We start from the raw sequence: 12,848 nt of genomic DNA on the forward strand, positions 1-12,848 counted from the left end.
GCCCAGGTTTAGTCGTCGAGGGCGGAGCTCCGCAGAGCCTTATGCAACCTCGACGAGAGAATCGTGGTGTTAGTCTGTGAGTACTGTGCTGGGCACTCCCCCAGCTTATGCGGAAGCGTTGCCCGGTGAATGCCACAGCACCGGCAGTGGGGGGTAGTGCAGACGTCTGGAAATATAAGTTTGAGTCGGGTGGGTGATGGGTACGTGTTTGTCTGTAGCACACGCAGGGCTGTAGCATGCGCCCGGCTGAACTTCGGGTGAGGCGGGGGGAAGGTTGTCGCAACACCAAACGCCTGCTCACGCAGACGCCCCTGTGGGGATTATTTTTTTTCTATTTATGCTCACATGCTATGTCTGGATTGAAACATCAAATCTGATGGTCGCACAGTGTGATACGTCTGCGCAATGATGTGAAGAGGACGGATACCCCGCAGGACGATTGTCGAGAGAGGAACGGCGATGACAGTCGTATGTACAGAAAAAGCAGGACATGTATTTTGCTGCATCTCAAGATTGTAAAGAAAAGATTATCACTGTGGCCAATACACATTCTGGAAGGTCGGTCAAACATTGGCACACTCCCAGCGGCACGCACGTACTAAACAGCCAACTCAAAGAAAAGAAAAGAAATCAAAGAAGCCCTCGAATATAACGCGCTATCCTGTATAATATTGGCGTGCATTTCAGGTACACTCGTCCACAAGAGCTCTCTAATCATGAGATCTCCGAAAACGTTCAATTTCCGAGCAACCTGCATTAGTAGTCAGTAAACCCAAACATCACAATGTTGTTCACATACACTCGTAGAGGCTGTAAATATGTATACTAGACTGCGTTGTGATGCTGCACAAATATTCAGCTTTTATGCGAAGCATATTACGAGAGCTCAACCCAGCTCCTCAGGCGCGGCGGTGTCGCCTTCAATTACCTTTGACCCCATGCCATACCACGTGATACCGTGACGTCACGACAAAGGAGAAACGGAGCTCCAACTCGCGCCGTCGCTCGCGGGGGTATATAAGCAGCTGCGCTTGTTTCTAGGTGGCTTTGGCTCAACTCTTGCAAGATGGGCTGGGTGGGAATCGAACCAGGGTCTCCGGAGTTTGGGACGGAGACGCTACCACTGAGCCACGAGTACGATGCTTCCAAGCGGTACAAAAGCGCCTCTAGTGAATGCGGTGTTGTCTTAGAAACGAGCTGTTTCTAAGGCTCAGGCGTGCGTCGCTTGCTCAGGCGCACATTTCGTTGCCGCGCCGAACGCTGCGTTGCTCGACGCTCACCGCGTCCAATGCGGGGCGCGTAGTCGCTGCGCCGTAGCCCATTGTCTTACACCCCTTGGCGGGTCGTTTTGGGACGCCGGCTCGAGGCGATAAGACGCGCGACGGAAAGGCTCCGTTGAAATCACCTGAAACACCAGAAATATCAACAGCATTGGTGCCATTTTCGGCACAAAGCAACGCGTAGTGGACCGGCACCTCAGGACGCAATTTGGGGTGAGTTGAATGGTTTTTCGAAGCTCTACGGCTGCTCCTCCGAAGGCTACGTGTAAAGGAGTCGCTAACCCTAACCGCCGGAGCCTCGCCGGTGGCTGGGCACGTCGACGCCTGAAGCGTCATGGATGAAGAGGCAGCCATGGAACCACACGATCAAAACGGTGAGGAAGAATTCATTACTATTCCAACCGTGATACGCCACGCAAAGCCCAAGATCGTCATTCTGCGGCTGGGGACTAAAATCAACTTAAGAGAAGCCATGCCCTACCATGTGAGCGCTGCCATCACGGCAGCAGCTGGACTTACCACAACCGAATCTCGGGACGTCACTACCCAAGTTAGACAGCTGCAGAACCTTGTAGTTGCGGAAAGCCGGCGGGAATCTGCGACGCAGAAGCTCGCCGCACTCAAGACGTTGCAGTTCGGAGGGGAACAACACGAAATAACAGCATACGTGGCGCATGAGTCGGACAACGCAAGGGGTGTAGTTAAAGGGCTCCCACTTGACGTCCCGGACGACGAACTGACAAAAGTAATAACTCTTGAAGATCGGGAACTTCTAGCAGCGAGAAGACTGGGCCGATCAACAGCTATACTGATCACTGTCAAGGGACCAGAGCTACCCAAGAGAGCCCTTCTTGGAAGATCAGTCACCAAAATACAACCATTCCGTCCCAAGGCGGTCCAGTGTACAACATGCTTCACCATTGGGCATCGAGCCGACGTCTGCCCCAACGCGCGGCATTTTGTGCGGTGTGAACAATGCGGGCTTCAATTCCCACCGGACCAAAGACCGGACAGAACACTGCACGAGTGCGAAATGAAGTGCGTGAACTGTGGCGGGCCTCATGGGGCAAGAGATCCCAATTGTCCAAAGAAACAACAAGCAGACCGCATGGCCAGATTGGCGGCCGAAAAACGCAAGCAACACACATCAAGGAAAGAAAACACGAGCAATCGACACCCGAAAGCATACCCCAATAAGCCACCACCTAAAAACGACACCAACTACCCACCGCTGAAGACACAGAATCACTTCGACTGCCTAAGAAAACCATCACCTGAGAACGTCCTGAGGCGCTCCGAAAACTACGGCAGCCTACCTGACCTCAGTAGGCGACAACCACACAAGGGCACTACACCACCAACGAACAACGTCAAGAACAAGGCAAACAAGAAACCTCAACAAGGCAGTGCAGAAGTCAAAGGAGCATGGAGGTCACGGGCAGAGGTAAGTCCGCCAGCTCCCACTCCTCAGAGCCGTACTGACGACAAAAACAAAACTAATCCTCCCCACAACCCCACTCAGTCACATGCAAGACAAGAATCATGGTCAGGAAAGCTGCCTACAGGAACACAGTGAAACGCAACCCACGAAACAACCAATGACAGCACGCTTGCCTACATTCTCAATGAGATAGCAGAAATTCGAAAAGAACAAGTAGATTTCAAAAAAGAAGATGCAGAACGCGACAGAATAGTAGCGGAAATGCAAAAACAACTCGTTGCTATTACACAACTTGCCGCCCTAACGCAAAGCGTGGAAACTTCACAACGAACCTTTAGAAAACGAATTCCCGCCAGGGAGGAAGCGCACCCCTATAAACAAGGTCATTCTAGCAATTATGGCGATTAATGACAGCAAACGTAACTCACTACACGAAATGGCTGTTACTGTATGGCAATGGAATTGTAGAGGAATACGCCGTAAAAAAACTCTCTAATACAATACCTCACACACACTGCGCGTAAGCCGGACGTAATAACTCTTCAGGAGACCAATGCACCGATCTCCCTACCGAGTTACACGGCCTACCACAATCCAAGTATTACACACCGGTCCCGAAGGCGAACCAATGATGATCCGATTAGTTATCCTACAATGACGGTGACACTGGTGGCGAATCAACATACGGCCTTACACGAGGACCTCAGTCATATGAACAACGGGGAAGAGGAAAGCGTATTGGTTAAATGCCGCTTCTTCAAACGATACCACTTAACCATTATTAACACCTACCGTACTCCTGAAGGAGGGGCTTATCGCAAAGCATGGACGAGCTTGCTCAAAGAGCATGGCAAGAAGGACTTGCTATGGGTAGGCGACTTTAACAGCCACCATGAGGCGTGGGGCTACAATCATAGTACGCCAAATGGAAGGCAGCTCCTACGAAATGCAAGTGATGCCCACCTATCGCTTCTGAATGACATATAAACTCCCACTCGTATGGGAAATTCAGTGGAAAGAGACACAAACCCAGACCTGACCTGGGGCCGGACATCTAAGGAAGTGGACTGGAAAAACACCGGGGAAACGTTGCGTAGTGATCACAGCATCATAGAAATAATCATTCCCGTACCACAGAAGCAATGCACGACTAAAGGAAATCGCACTACAGCCACAAATATCACAGACTGGGATGCTTTCAGGAGTCTTCTCCAAGGAGCGCGTTCTGATAACCCGGAAGAATGGGCGAAAACACTACGCACCGTGCACAAGGGCACAACCAAGACAGTACAAAGAACTGAAGACCACCCGCAAATAGACAGACACTTACTCAATCTATGGGACAATAGGCACAAGCTACTTAGAAAATGGCGAAAGAACAAGCTGAACAAGCGCTTAAAATGCCGTATAGATATCATCACCAAGGAGGCGCAAGAATACGCCGACAAACTCGCAACTGAAAACTGGATGCAGATATGCGAGCAAGCCGGAAACAACATGCACACAAGCCGAGCCTGATCGCTCTTTCGGGTGCCTCTTGGGCAACCCAGGAGAAAGCACCACCTGGAGGCAATCCAACTAAGGGAGGAAATCGGAGCGCACGATCTCGCAGAACAAATAACCAACCATTTCTTCCCTTCGGCCACCTTACAGAAAGATCAGCGACAACTACCATCCACACAAGATTGCGGCGAGGTACCTGCAGACCAGCCATTTACAATTGGGGAGCTTAAAGCAGCCATCAATGCAAGTAAAAGACACACGACACCTGGAGCGGATGGCATCACAAACAAGATGCTACGCAATATGCCAGACACACAACTAGAACAGCTTCTGGCTATCATAAACCAAGCTTGGGAAAGCGGTGACATACCGGAGACCTGGAAAATGGCTACTGTGATCCCAATACCAAAGCCCAATAAGACCCCAAGCGCCATCAGCCACCTGCGCCCCATTTCTTTAACATCATGTCCGGGAAAGATTATGGAACGAATGGCCCTAACACGACTCCTATGGCAGCAGGAAAGTTGCACTTCTATCGATCCTCGAGTCATTGGTTTTCGAAAGCACATGTGCACACAGGATGCGATGCTTGCCAAACAAGAAATATACAGAGCACAGAGCAGCAGCCAACTCAGAGCCGTAGTGGGGTTGGATATCAAAGGAGCATTTGATAACGTTACCCATGAAGCGGTACTCGAAGGACTGCAAACCATACAACCAGGTCAAAAGCTTTACAACTACGTAAGAGGGTTTCTTACAAACCGCACAGTTACCGTGAAGGTAAACGAAGAAGAGTCCGGAAAAGGGTACCTCACAAGAGGTGTACCCCAAGGGTCGATTCATTCACCCACACTATTCTCGCTAGCATTAAGCAAGCTGCCAACTCTCTTGAGGCGTGTAGAAGACCTTCACTTTACAATTTATGCGGACGACATTACGCTCTGGGCCAGCAGAGGATCTCCAGCTGAAATTCAAGGGACACTGCAAACAGGTATTAATGTCACGGCGCTATACCTTCAAGAAATGGGCCTCGCCCTGTCCAGTGCCAAGTGCGAGCACATAGTGGTAACCAACCAAAGAGAACCGCAGGCAGAAGAGGAACGAAAACTAATAACACTACAAGTGAACCAAGATATTGTCCCGAGAAAAACGTATATCAAGGTCCTGGGCTTTTTGCTGCAGGACAATGGTAAGGCCGACGTTTGGGTGCGGCAAACAATTCGGCAGCTCCATGAAGTCAAGAGGCTACTTACAAGAACAACACAAAGGGTGAGAGGTATCAAAGAGCACCAGCTCAGAAGACTCACCATGGCCCTGGCTATACCTCGAATAATGTACCAATATCCATACTTACAAGTCACCAAAACACAAAAAGGCAAACTTGAAACCATGCTCCGGCAGATAACGAGAGTTATTCTAGGCACTCCTGCATATTCGCCATCCAACCGAGTTGATGAGACGGCAGTGCTGCCTAAACTGGATGAGCTGTAACAACTCCACCAAGAGGCACAATTTAGTCGCCTGAAGCTATCTAGACAGGGACGGGCATTTATGCGTGATCTAGGCTACGATGTCCCACAATGCCCAGACAGGGAACAACATTATCCCCCGTGGGACACGCTAGACCATATTACCGTCGACCCAATACCTCGAAATATGGGAGCAGACACACAACCAGAAAGACGACAAAGTCGAGCACTACACCTCAAGGACGACACCGACGACTGGATCCTATACACGGACGCCTCTCCAAATAATCGAGGCTTCTGCACAGGGGTGGCAACCGACTCTACACCTTTATCATGGGGCCTACACTGCAATATTACGTCACAACATCAAGCGGAACTTACAGCTATCGTGGAAGCCGCGACCATGCCAAATCCACACGAACGAAATCTGCTCATTCGAACAGATAGCCAGGCTGCATGCAGGGCACTCGCCGCCAGAAACGTTCCCGCGGCGCTACACTCAGCATTAACAACGCACCTCAACGCACACCCTAACATTAGAGTGCGGATTCAGTGGATTACGAGTCACACAGGGATCAGAGGGAACGAAGTGGCACATGCCACATCCCGCGCAAATCTCCCGGGCCCTCCTCTGTGGTGGCCGGACCCACTGAGTCTGAATGAGCAATATGCCTTCGCGCGGGCGGAAAGGCGCGAAAAACTTGATGATTTACTAAACAACTCCATGAAGTATCCACAAGCGGATACACACATGAATCGAAGAGAGGCGGTACTATGGAGGCGTGCACAGACGCACTCTCTCTTGTCCCCACACTTCCAACACTACATACAAGGTTTGCCTGGTAAACCTGCTTGCATGGCATGTGGCGGCTTCCCGGATAATGCTCACATTCTGTGGGATTGTCCGGGGAGCCGTCTCGCTATTCAGGCTAGCCTTGCCAAACTCTCACCCATCCGTAGACCTACGACGCTTGAGGAGTGGCTGGCGGACTCCTCCCCCGACTACGTACGTGCCATGATCGAGCTCATCACGACGCTCGGCTTGGCAGACAACTAGAACAAAGCGGGCGAACCCAGACCGGGGTTCTAGAATAAAGTTTATTCTCTCTCTCTCTCTCTCTTGGCGGGTCGACGGGAACGCTGTCGCGTTCCACTCTTGAAGGCGAAGCAGAGTAACGCATGAGTTGTTTCTTCGTCTAGCCGAACCAAATATAGCCAACCACAGCTGTTCACCAGGCTAAACAGTGGTTCAACAACTAATATAAAGGCTAGTATGCTTCGCATCCTGGGCTTAACCTTAGCTAAGCCACAGCCATTTTTTTCTCAGATCTCGTGTTTCGTAAAACATTGTGGTTGACTGTACTTATGAGCTGACATTATACGTTTGGGGCAAATTGCGAAAAAACCCGTGTGCTTAGACTTTGGTGCAAGGTTAACGAACCCCAGGTGGTGCAAATTTCCCGAATCCCCTATTACGGCGTGCCTCATAAGCTGGTCGTGATTGTGGAATGCATAACCCCACTATTTAATGTTTTTATGCGTTTAGGCTGTGTACCGAATTTTTTTCTTGATTACGCAGAACGCTGGTGCGCTCTCTAGCCCTATTTTGTCAGTCAGTATATAAAACCAATATTGTGAGCACTCTTCAATGAAGCACGCTAGACAAACTCGTTTATTGTGGGCGAACTTGTGCCCGGAAACCCAATGTTAAGCATTCACACAATTTAAAAGAAGAGTTAACAGGAGCCTACTCCACAGTCAACCGCGTCTCCACGCCGAACGCACTTTTCACGCTCCCCGAAGGCCGGGAGCCACGGCGTGGCTTCTCATTGGACGGGAGACTCGGGCGCTGTCGTGTGCGCGTGCACGGGAGACACGCGCATTTGCTGGCGCTCTTGTAATGACGATGCGATGACTAATGCCTAAGGGCTTTAGCGATGAGGCGCTTGGAAGGGAACCTCACGAGAGTGCTCGTAACTGGCATGTGGAGAGCTCTCTGCGGCAATATAAGCTTGTTTGCTGGAGCTTGCATTGCTGCTGCGCATGTGCAACGTGTAAATGCATATGTGTGAATGTTACCTGCACATGCAGATTATGCGCTTTAGCAGACGGAATTCTCTCGATCAGGCACGTTAGAAAAGTACATATTTAGCAAAAATTTGCTAACTTGCTAAAGCTTTCACGATTATGTCGCACGTATAATTAAAAATTTGAAGAGAATCTCATTGGAAAAGAGTTCCATTTTATTTGCCATTTCTGAAGTGTTATGCGTTCCGAGATGCTCGTAATCAAATTTTACGCTCAATGCGCTAGTTTTGCATTCAGAAGCAAGAGTCCCGAAACGAAAATGAATGCCCCTCCCCCTTCCCCCTCTGCTCTCTGATGTGAGGTAACTTTTCCAGTACGGCACGCCGCTCTATTAACTAGGCCGAGATGGTAACTGCTGCGCGGGTGCTGTAGGTTGGCAAAGCAAAACTGGCTTCCCCCTCTAGCCGCAATCGGCTTCGTCACGTGGGAAGTTCCTCTCTGAATCGCGAGTCCTTGCCTCGAATGCGAAATCAGTGAATTAAGCGCAAATTTGATTATAGATATCGGAACCTAAGCTGTTTATAAGTGCCAAAGACAAATAAAACGAAGTTGTTCTCGAATGCGATTTACGTTCCTCACATAAACATTTAAATATTCATGACCCTAATAAGTTAACAAATTTTTGCTGATTTTGTGCTTCCTGATTACTTAATTGCAAAAGTTGCGTGCGCCAAGGCACACAACTCACATGTACAACAAGTACATGCGCAAATGTATCCGACGAGTCGCCCCACCCATTGTTGGTCCGTATCGGACACGGTTAAATTAGAATTTATTCAACGCCAGATTTCGAAGTTGAGTTAGTGTTGACAATAATGTATTTCTGCAACAATCATGGTGTTCCAGTATTTTCGTCGTTCTGTTATCTTGTTTGGTTTTCCCTTTGCAAAAGCAAGTTTTTTAACAACCTTTAACCTATTTATCTGATAAATCGCTAGCAACTACAAAGTCATCGGTATCCTCAGTATTTACATTCCCCAAGTGTAGGCTAGACAACCGGGCAATATTTTTGATTTACCTGCCTAACTTTCCTTCTTCGTTTGCCTCTATCTCTTACTGAGAAAACTTGGACCGTGCGCTGTCCTTCACTCCAGCTCATGCAAGGCTTTTTGATGTGAGCGATATGGGGTAGTTTGAAGTTAATTTGTCCAAGTAAGTGAGCGTAGGTCGTATTCGTGCTTTATACGTCTGCGTTATACTTTCATTGATTCAATCCGGTTAGGTAAACGGATGAACGAGGCTATTTGTTGTGCACTCACGATTGTGTTGCACTGAGTTCTAGCATTGAAAAATGAAGGACCACGAGAAGTAAGGACGAAGCGCTTCGTCATTACTTCGCGGGGTTTTTCATTCTTTCAGTGTCAAAACTCAGTATTGAAGTTTCAGTGTTCAACCTGAAGTATGTTCCTGGTACATGTACTTGCTGCTCATATCATTACTAATGGAGGAATGTTAGTAAGACGTTGTATTGTGCCTTTTTAAGTTGCAGAATTGTTGTTTGAATCTTAATAAATTCATGTTGTGGAAATGTTATTATTCTGTTTAATTGCAATATTACCAGCAACGTTAACAGAACATGGCTTTAACAACGCTATTCCAACTTCTCGATGTAAAAGAAAAGAATAATTCAAAGTTTTCGTCGCACCTGGTCGTCCTTGCTGTCTGTTCGTTATGTGCTGTTCTGCAGTGTACTATGCTTTTGACATTCATGTACATGAAGACACGGAACAATTCCCTTGGTAACAGTAGCCGATCGACGCCATAACTAAAAGCAACAATTATGAAACACGAACCCTGTGCGTTCATGATAGTTTTCGTGTTTCTAAAATAACACTTCAATGAGCAGCTAGGGCTAACCGCGCCCAATTAGCAAGTAACATGTTATTTACTGTCAGTTAGCACATCCGCAGCTTTTCTTTAGATCACTCACGCCGCCTTACGGAGTAAAAGAACACGGCTGCCCTCCCGACGGTAGGCAGCAATCATATTGCTGTAACGGTCGAGTTAAGAAAGGCGGGGAAGAAATAGCTTTGATAGTACGTTTTATTGCGATCCTTGAGGATGATTCAGGCCGCCGCTGCAGCCGCCGTTGACATTCGGTCCCTTTGGTGGCGTCTAAGTTTGCCCGATGCCTCAGGAACTGTAGCCAACGCATATATATATATATATATATATATATATATATATATATATATATATATATATATATATATATATATATATATATATATTTACCCTCTTCTCACTCTTTTCACTATATGCACTCGTTTCAAAAGAGTAGGCAGGCGTTGTGTCCTTTCCCGTGACAGTTGCTACCCTAGTGCCTGGTTTTTTTTCTCTCTTCAGGCGTGAACACGTTTTCACATCGCACACTCACACGCACGCAGGCACAAATAACAGTAAACTGCAGAAACACCCGAACATAGGGCTGCGTGATGAAAGGACTCCAGAATATTACAGCGAAGCTGTTAGCCTGTTGGTGGTCGGCATTTGTCGTGTCCGTCAGCGAACAAGAAGTATCGTCATCCGCAATGGCTCATAACCCCTAAGCATAAAATAATGCAATGATTCTTCCTCCTCGTAATGCACAGGCTACAAGCACTCGGCAAAGTGAAGCGAACAGTGGATACGTTCATTGGAATCATGCATTGAATGAATAGAACAGCGTACGTTACAATAAAGTACAAGTTCAAAGCAAGCTTCTATAAACATCAGCAATAGCTGAATCATCCGTAAGCAGGCAAAAAAGCAACGGTTCATACCCCCATAAGCAAGTAAGGAGGCAACGGCTGATACCTCCGTACGCAAGCAAAAAATTCAATGGCCAATCCACCTGGAAGGCAGAGGCTACAAGCGCTCAGCGAAGTGAAGCGAACAATGCGTAAATCATTGAGATGACCCATACATCACACAGAACAGCATGCCTTTCAATAAAGAACAAGATCACAACAAGCATCCGAACCACCAACTGCACCAGGGAATCTTTACCGTACCCGCGTTACACGAGCGTTTCTGCATTTCGCTTCCATCGATATGCGGCCACTGCAACCGGGATTCGATCCCGACACCTCATGCTTAGCAGTTCAACATCATAACCGCTAAGCCACCGCGGCGAAGCGCCTGAACAAGGTGCCGCTCAGCGTGGCTCCATCTCTCAAGGCTATGTGAAACCCACGCCGCGGACCTCACCAACCAGTCGCATTCAGCTCTCAGTGCCAAAAGATGACGATGGAGTGGACAGTACCCTGTATCTGCCTTTTGAACGACGCTATTGGAGATGACAAATAGAACTTCAGCGTACTGCAAGTTACAACTTCAGTTATAGTGTGTACAGAAGAACTCGATGGATGGATGGATGGATGGATGGATGGATGGATGGATGGATGGATGGATGGATGGATGGATGGATGGATGGATGGATGGATGGATGGATGGATGGATGGATGGATGGATGGATGGATGGATGGATGGATGGATGGGTAAATGGATAGATGGATGGATGGATGGATGGATGGATGGATGGATGGATGGATGGATGGATGGATGGATGGATGGATGGATGGATGGATGGATGGATGGATGGATGGATGGATGGATGGATGGATCGACATTGTTGTGCTCCTTCAGGGCGCGCGTTAGAGCGCAGCGGAAGTAACTCAGAAGTAATACTTTCTTTGTAATTTGTTAGGATAGTATACAACTAGCGTATACAATGTGGCCCTGTGAAAAGGGTTGGGGGCCAGAGACCACATTTCATTTTGACTGGTTGCCTGGGTGATCTTGTTTTGTTTCGTTTCAGTTCCCGGATAACGGCTGCCTTTTGGCTCAAGGTCACTTGAAGGTCATCCACGTAGCGCCCGTCCTGTCGTCTTTCTGGTCCGTGTCAATCCAGCGTTATGACTTCAATTGAGACTTGAAGGTCACTGACAACTGGCGCTAAAGGCATTTCATGCTGAACATAATGTGGGTTACTCGGCGAGAACTTTCTGTGGCGGTGAAGGGATAGCTACGGAGGCAAAGCGCGCCCAAGTGAGAGCGCTTCTGGAGAGACGCCCGTGCATTCATCCACGTTAGTTTAAGCTTGGGAAGAGGAAACATAAACACCTTATCAGCAGCAGTTAAATAAGATAAAACACACCAGCGAATGTAAATGTTTACTTATTCTGTGGCTTTTCCCTTCCGGGTCTGGTAAACGCGAAACCGTCGCACGTGAACCTGCGTCGATTCAGCGTCTGTCCCGAGCAGCCAAAAGTACTGTGAAACGCTTGCGGATTACTTGGCGCCCACGCGCCCATAGCTTCCCCTTCATTGCCACAGAAAGCTGTCCGCGAGTATAGTGGTTTTACCAGTGACGTTGTTATAAATACATACCCACTTCACATTCCGGGAACGCACCGCCAAAGTGAACCTAACTGCGGCAAAGTCTCGCTAAAAGTAGGCACTAAATTCGTCTCTGCGATAATGCAAAACCGGCACACACGACGCTGAATTTGCGTCATTTCGTTAATGCCTTTATAAACAAATTTCGTCACACTGTAGCTCACAGGATAAGAAATACCACAATATAACGTGTTCTTAGTTTTCGGCGGTCGAGGCTATATACTCACAGTACGCAAAGCAGACGGCGTGAGGCTGGTGTTCAGGTACGTTAAACCCCACGCACGCCAGTTGTTAGAAATCTCTCCTGGGCAATGATTCAATCACCGTGGACACAACAGCGAGCACTGAAATTCCTTCATTGTTGTAGTTTTCCCTTCGGACAACAATCCCTATTAGACAGCTCTGTAACTTTCAGCGGTGGCTAAATGAAACCGCGTTGTACTGCTGAACACGATATCGCGCGATCGAATCCCAGCTGTGGGGACTATATTAAGAAAAAAAATGGGGAGGGGGAGACCATCCAAAGTACTGTCCTATCTCTATACACGAATGTTTGGAGGATGCTTAAGGTTCGCTTTAAGAGTGGAACACGATAGCATTCAAATATCCCTGACTGCTTCTCACGCTTCCCGGCAACTGCAGCTTATGTGACTGTAATGTTTACGGGAAACGCTGGCGGCGAACGCT

Source organism: Dermacentor albipictus, chromosome 4 (genome assembly GCF_038994185.2).
Source record: "Dermacentor albipictus isolate Rhodes 1998 colony chromosome 4, USDA_Dalb.pri_finalv2, whole genome shotgun sequence".
In the NCBI taxonomy this organism is placed as follows: domain Eukaryota; kingdom Metazoa; phylum Arthropoda; class Arachnida; order Ixodida; family Ixodidae; genus Dermacentor; species Dermacentor albipictus.